Genomic DNA, 7,906 nt, shown 5'->3' with positions numbered 1-7,906 from the left:
AGTAAAGTTGCCGTGTGTGTTTGAAATCTGACCGTTGGAACACGTGTCAGTTCCTTAGTGACCCAGGGTCATTTCAGACAAATCAGGTCGGGTTGCCTAGTGGCTATAAATAGCCCACCCCCTACAACCATAAACGGTTGGCTGCTCAGAGTTAGTGTACGGCTTTTGTCATCTGAGAGCAACCCACCTCGAAGCCTTTGAGAGAGAATTCATTGCGAGGACAAAGCCCTAAACACCCAGAGCCAAAGAGTGTTAGGCATCACTAAAGTCATTGTGGATCCAAGAGTCATTGTGAATCCTCCAGCCGGTTAGGCGTCGCGTTCTAAGCATCCAAGAGTCATTGTGGATCGCCGGTGAACGAAGTCTGTGAAGGTTTGGAAATCTACCTTGAAGACTTACCAGAGTGATTGGGCGAGGACTGGGTGTCCTTAGCTCAAGGGGAATAAGGTGAAGATGTGGTCTTCTGAGTTGAATCTCAGTCTCCCTAACCAGACGTAGAGTTGTCACAACAACTGGAACTGGTCCAACAAATCATTGTCTTCAATAAGCCACTGGTTCCATCCTTCCCATCTCTTTACTTTCAGATTGGTCCCTGTGAAGTCATTGCCTGTCTGCGTTATCTATTTGTCTTCACTGTGTGACTGCTGTTCTGATTGGCTTCATACTATCTTCCATCCTGATCTATACTGCCTAGCTGCTATTAGTCTTTGTGCTTTCTTCTCATTGAATACTTGACTATGGCTTGCTTAGTGTAGTCTACCTTCCGCTGCATGGTAATAGGTTTGTTTCTATCGTTTGTCTTTGAAACTTCCATGTTTCGAAGACTTTCATAAAAATCGCCTATTCACCCCCCTCTAGTCGATAACTAGCACTTTCAATTGGTATCAGAGCAAGGTACTCCCTTGTTCTGTGTATATTCGGTTTAACCACCTGGAGTTTTAGCTATGTCTACTGCAGGGATAATCAAAGTCTCCGCTGTGTGCCCAGTCTTCGATGGAACTGAATATCCCTACTGGAAGAATAAGATGCGCATGCATCTTAAAGCCATTGATGTCGACCTATGGTATGTCATCAAGAATGGCGTCCCCAAGGCTGGTGAAGGTGTCACCGCTGCTGATGTCAAGAAGTTTGTTCAACTGGATTCCACTGCCAAGAACAACATCTGTGGTCATCTGACCAAAGGACAGTATGGCCGTGTGAGTGCTCTGGAAACATCCAAGCTAGTCTGGGACTGGCTCTCCAAGGTCAACGAAGGCGTATCAACCCAGAGAGATCAAAGAATCAGTGTCCTTCGCAACCTCTTCAACCACTTCAAGAGAAACAACAATGAGAATGTTCAGCTTACGTTTGATCGACTCACTAACATCACAAATGAGCTTCAAGCCGTCGGCGCTACTGAGATCACCAAGCATGAAGTCATCAAGACACTCCTGAGATCACTTGACAGCTCGTTTGACACCCTAGCCCTGATGATTCAAGAACGCCCTGACTTCAAGACACTCGATCCGTCTGACATACTGGAAAGGCTCAACACACATGAGTTTCAGCTTTCTGAGAAAAGAGACATCTACGGTCCCAACTATGGGCGAACTCGTGCTTTGAAGGCAAAAGCTATTTCCTCATCTGAAGAAGAATCTAAGTGCAGTTCTGATGATCCTGAAGACATTGGAAAGGAGCTTGCTATGCTTGTGAAGAAGTTCCAGAAATTCACCAAGAAGAAAGGCTTCAGAAAGTCCTCACGATCTAGCTCAAGGAATGATGAAGCTTCTGCTCATGACTACAAGAAGAGAACATGCCACAAGTGCAAGAAACCTGGCCACTACATCTCTGACTATCCTCAGTGGGACAATGAGAACAACAAGAAGAATAAAAGCAAGGAATATGATTCTGACGACAAGAAGAAGAAGAAGAGACACTCAAAGTCATCTTCCAAGTCTTCATCAAAGTCTTCATCACACAAGAAGAGCTCATATGGCAAGGCTCGTGCGTTTGTTGGCAAGGAAATGGATTCAGAGGAGGAGTCTGCTTCTGAGGAGGCGGAGGTGGAATCTGAGGAGGAGTCCGATTCTAGCATTGCAAGTCTGGCTACAGCCTACGTTGCCAAGTCCATCTTCAACATTGAAGACAATGACTCCATCACCGACGCCGATACTAATGACCAGGATGACTCCGCTCCCACCTACTGCTTCATGGCACGCGGTGCCAAGGTAAACTCACGCACTACTCACTATCAAACATCCAGTGAAGATGACTCCGATTGTGGTTCCAAACCCAGCTACAAAACACTTGCTAAAATTGCAACTGAACAACAGAAAGCTATGGAACATATTCAAAAATTGTTAGACAAAAGCGATGACCTGTTAGACGCTGAAATGACTCGATCTTAGTCCTTAATTGAAGACATAAAAAATCTTCACGTTAAGTATGAGGAACTTGAAAGTTGTCATGAAATGCTCTCAACAACTCATGAAAAGCTCTCCTATAATTATCTTCAAAGGAAGCAAGATCTTGAGAAATTGAGAGCGGCTCATGAAGATCTTCAAAAGGAAAACGAGTCACTTCGCGCCAAATAGATTAGTCCCTCTCAGGAAGGATTTGAACCACCATGTCTTAAATGCATTGAGCGTGATAATGCTACTTCTGTTGCTGGATGTTCTACTGCTGCTACTGTCGCAATATCTTCAACTGTTGATGTGGTAACTAACCCCTCTGCTGAGGATGCCACTGCTATTGCTGATGAAAATGCTAGGTTGAAGACATTGCTTGAAACCGGGATGTACAAAAGGCTCAAAGGACATCAGACACTATGTGATGTCCTCAAATGGCAGATCCTGAACCAAAACCCTAGGAAAGAGGGTGTTGGGTTGGAAAGGAAAATGAATGCTGATGGCTCTTACTGGAAACCTGAGCAGTAACCCAAAACCACATGGGTTGCTACAAAGGAATCTTCAGTGGATCCATCCACCCTATCTGGCTTCACTTGTGCTAATCCCGTTGTTACTGATGAATCCTTTGATGCAAACTATAAACTGTTTAAGAATCAGAATGGTGAAGTGTTTGCCAGGTATATTGGTACTAACTGCAGGAATGGGCCACCTATGAAGAAAGTCTGGGTGCCGAAAAGGTGTCTGGAGAATCTTCCTGTGAATGTCATCATGACACCACAAGTGAAGAAGACAAACCCCAGACCACAGGCTTCATATGGTCCAAAGGCTTCATACAGACAGAGGGCTCACCTGAGTCACACTAACGCAAATGTTTTGTAGGGAAACCATACTCAGGCCTATGAATATGAGCGCGTTTCATCAAACTGCCATGTTCATAAGACCAAGAACTACTCTGCTTATTCTTATGAGTACTATTGCCCTCCTGCAAGACTATTTGCTAGGGCTTCAAAGCCAAAGTTCTCGGATGCTTCACTTAGACTCATTGCTTCGAAGCCACCCTTGAAGATGTGGGTGGCTAAGAAAGCTTAACTCTCTTTTGCAGGGAAGGGTCTCCAGCCGAAAATCAAATTCGTCTGAAGCTATTGCTGGGGACCTTAAACATCTTGTAGGGCGCAAGATCAAATGCACAAATGGTCTTATTATATATTTTGTTCCTAAGTTGCTTGCTACTTGCCCTATCAGTCCTAACCTCGATCTAAGCTTTCATAATCCACTTGCTCGTCAAATGTTTATGCTTCACAATTCTCTTCGTGAAGCCTATCCCCCCAACTGCACTGTAGGGTATGACACCAGCTGCTTCAGAATGGATTATTGATAGTGGGTGTACTAATCACATGACTGGCAAGCGAAGTCTTCTCATGGACTCAACTTTACGTCCATCTGACAAGAGTCACATCACATTTGCTGATACGGGTAAAAGCAAGGTATTAGGTCTAGGTAGAGTTGCAATCTCAAGGGATCAACACATGGATAAAGTGATGCTTGTTGAATCCCTTGGTTTCAACTTAATGTTTGTCTCAATACTTTGCGATTTAAACATGATTGTGATATTTTGAAAATATCGTTGCCTTGTTCTAATGGAATCTGACAAGTCTCTAGTCTTTGAAGGGTATCGGAAAGATGATTTGTACGTGGTAGATTTCTCAGCAGGACCACAGCTTGCCGTATGTCTTCTAGCAAAGGCTTCAGAATGCTGGCTCTGGCATCGGAGGCTAGGGCATGCTGGCACGAGGAACTTGCACACTCTTGCAAAGAAGAAGCATGTCATAGGCATCGAGGGCATCAAGTTCAAGAAAGATCACCTATGTGGTGCCTGTGAAGCTGGAAAGATGACAAGAGCCAAGCATCCCTCGAAGACAATCATGACAACTACTTAACTCTTACTACTACTGCTTGTCTCTATGGCTTCGTCGTTGTTTATGATTATTCAAGATATACATGGGTGCATATAATCCTCTACAAGACTGAAGTGCAGGATGTCTTCAGACGCTTCGCCAATCGAGCCATGAACAACTATGGCGTCAAGATCAAGAACATTAGAAGTGACAATGGCACTAAATTCACGAACACTGGCCTCGACACTTATCTTGATACTTTGGGCATCACTCATGAGTTCTCAGCTCCGTACACGCCGCAACAGAATGGCGTCGTGGAACGCAAGAACAGAACACTTATTGAGATGGCTTGGACAATGCTCGATGAATACAAGACTCCAAGAAAGTTCTAGCCTGAAGCCATTGATACTTCATGCCATATTATCAACCGTGTTTATCTTCACAAGCTTCTGAACAAAACATCCTATGAGCTCCTCACTGGTAAGAAGCCAAATGTCAGCTACTTCAGAGTATTTGGTGCCAGGTGCTGGATCAAGGATCCACATCACACTTCAAAATTTGCACTAAAAGCACATGAAGGTTTTATGCTTGGATACAGAAAGGATTCGCACTCCTACAGATTCTTCAACCTATTTCACTATAAAGTGGTTGAAACTGTGGATGTGCGGTTCGATGAGACTAACGACTCGCAAAGAGAGCACCTGCCAAATGTGCTAGATGAAGTTCCATCCAGTGAAACCATCAAGCTTATGGGAACTGGAGAAATCATACCGTCTGAAGCTCAGCCTGAAGAGGAACTCATCATCTCTGCACCTGATCAACCTGAAGACAATGCTCAGCCTGAAGACAATCCTTCTAATGATGACAATGATCAGCTAGATAAAAATCTTCGTCTATTCATCCTCGTCTTGCAAATGAAGTACATATTGAGAGAATAATTGACAGCATCAAAGCACCTGGTCCACTCACTCGTTCAAGGGCAACACAACTAGAAAATATCTGTGGACACTTCACATTCGTCTCAATATTTGAACCCAAGAAATTTGATGAAGCCTTCATGGAGCCTGAGTGGATTCAAGCAATGCAAGAAGAGCTTCAACAACTTGAGATGAATAATGTGTGGGTACTGGTCAAGCGTCCTGATCCTCGTAAGCACAATATCATAGGCACTAAATGGATATATCACAACAAGCAAGATGAGCATGGTCAAGTTGTCAGAAACAAAGCTCGTCTCGTTGCTCAAGGATACACTCAAGTTGAAGGAATTGACTTCGATGAAACATTTGCTCCTGTGGCTAGGCTTGAAGCTATACGCATACTGCTGGCCTATGCAAATCATCATAACATTCTTCTGTATCAAATGGATGTGAGGAGCACTTTTCTCAATGGAAAGATTGAAGAAGAAGTGTATGTTGCACAACCGCCTGGCTTTGAAGATCCAAAACATCCTGACATGGTTTATAAGCTCAACAAGGCACTGTATGGCCTCAAACAAGCCCCTCGTGCTTGGTATGACACACTCAAGGACTTCCTAAAGAGCAAAGGCTTCAAACCTAGTTCTTTGGATCCCACACTCTTCACGAAGACATATGATGGTGAACTGTTTCTGTGCCAAATATATGTGGATGACATTATCTTTGGCTGCACCAACCAGAAATACAGTGATGAGTTTGGATATATGATGTAAGAGCAATATCAGATGTCCATGATGGGTGAACTGAAGTTCTTCCTTGGTCTTCAAATACGACAGCAACGCAACGTAATCTTCATATCTCAAGAGAAATACCTCAAAGATTGCCTGAAGAAGTTTGGAATGCAAGACTGCAAAGGTTACACTACGCCAATGTCAGCTAAACACCATCTGGGTCCCGACGACAATGGTAAAGAGTTCGATCAAAAGGTATACCGCTCCATGATTGGTTCTTTGCTTTATTTATGTGCATCTAGGCCAGATATCATGCTTAGTGTTTTCATGTGTGCCCGATTCCAAGCGGCACCAAAGGAATCGCATCACTTAGCTGTGAAGCGAATTCTTTGATATTTGGCTCACACCCCAACACTAGGATTATGGTATCCAAAGGGCTCAGGGTTTGATCTAGTTGGATTCTCGGATGCTGATTATGCTGGTGACAAGGTGGATCGCAAGTCTACATCAGGTACATGTCACTTTCTGGGACGATCACTTGTATGTTGGTCTTCAAAGAAGCAGAACTGTGTATCTCTCTCCACTGCTGAATCTGAATACATTGCTGCTGGATCTTGCTGCGCTCAGCTTCTATGGATGAAGCAAACACTCAAAGACTATGGAATTCATCTGAAGCAAGTGCCACTCTACTGCGACAACGAAAGCACCATCAAGATTGCTAACAACCCAGTTCAGCACTCGAAGACAAAGCACATTGAAATTCGTCATCACTTTCTCAGAGATCATGTCATGAAGGAAGATATTGATATCATACACGTCAACACTGAAGAGCAGCTGGCAGATATCTTCACAAAGCCCTTGGATGAGAAGAGGTTTTGCAAGTTACAGTGTGAGCTAAATATCTTGGAATCCTCAAATGTCCTGTGATCAGGCACACATCCTAACACTTATGCATGTTGATGGCTTAGATGTGCAACACATGAAGTAAAGTATGTCTTCAATCAATGAAGACTTACATTCTGAGTGTGAATACATTAACGTGGAATTTGACTTCGGAGCGCCGCGATAATTGTGCGCCGTGTCTGGGTCTAATACTTCCTATACGGTGGGTAACGCCACCACCAAATTCTTCCCTTAGAAGTGTTTTTCACATGGCGTTACATTTGCAAAGTCTTCGCATTTTGTTTGTCTTCAATGTTAACATGGCCTCATGTTTATATTCAATTTAGTTTCTGTCCTCTACAGCATTCACTTATAGCTATATCCTCACGTTGAATCTTTTGAACTAAGTGAATGTGATCGGACCCTAACCTCTCTATGCTGTCATCTTAAGTCTCTCTATCCAAATCATATGCATTCTATTGAAACTGTCAAAACGTCTTCTCTGCGTCCTTGTCAGCAGAAGACACAGAGACAAACATTAATCTGTTTTCAATGCTCAATCCTTTTTGCCTGAAACCCGGAGAAGTGGGAATGACCACCCGACAATCCAGGCGTGCGTGGGAACGTGGAACAACCTCTCATGTGTTGCATGATCGCCACATGTCCTTCAGATGCGAATCGCCAGGGGCACCTGTGTAATAACACTGTGCCATCCCTGTCCCTATAAATACACGCCTCACCCCAGTCATTATCTCTTCTTCCACTCTCGCACAAACCCTAGTGCCGCCGCTAGCCCTCGACGATGCCGGCGACGAAGCGCTTAGCTGCCGTGACCTCACCGACGCCGTCCTCACGCCGGCCGCGGACATCGTCTTCTCCGCCGTCGCCGTAGGTGTCCTCCGTCGCCAAGATAGGGCATGGAAGATCGAACTGCTCGGCCTCCTCTCCCCCTCCGTCTAGCAGTTCCTCGTGTGGTAAATAAAACCTCCTTTTTACAGTCTTTTTGATCCGATAGATTCATCCTTTTCCACCACAAGTAGTTTCAGTTCACACAAGTTGGATCTATCTCATACTGCATCTCATAACATGCCTAGTAT

Source organism: Triticum dicoccoides, chromosome 5A (genome assembly GCF_002162155.2).
Source record: "Triticum dicoccoides isolate Atlit2015 ecotype Zavitan chromosome 5A, WEW_v2.0, whole genome shotgun sequence".
Classification (NCBI taxonomy): domain Eukaryota; kingdom Viridiplantae; phylum Streptophyta; class Magnoliopsida; order Poales; family Poaceae; genus Triticum; species Triticum dicoccoides.
This window is presented reverse-complemented; position numbering follows the sequence as displayed.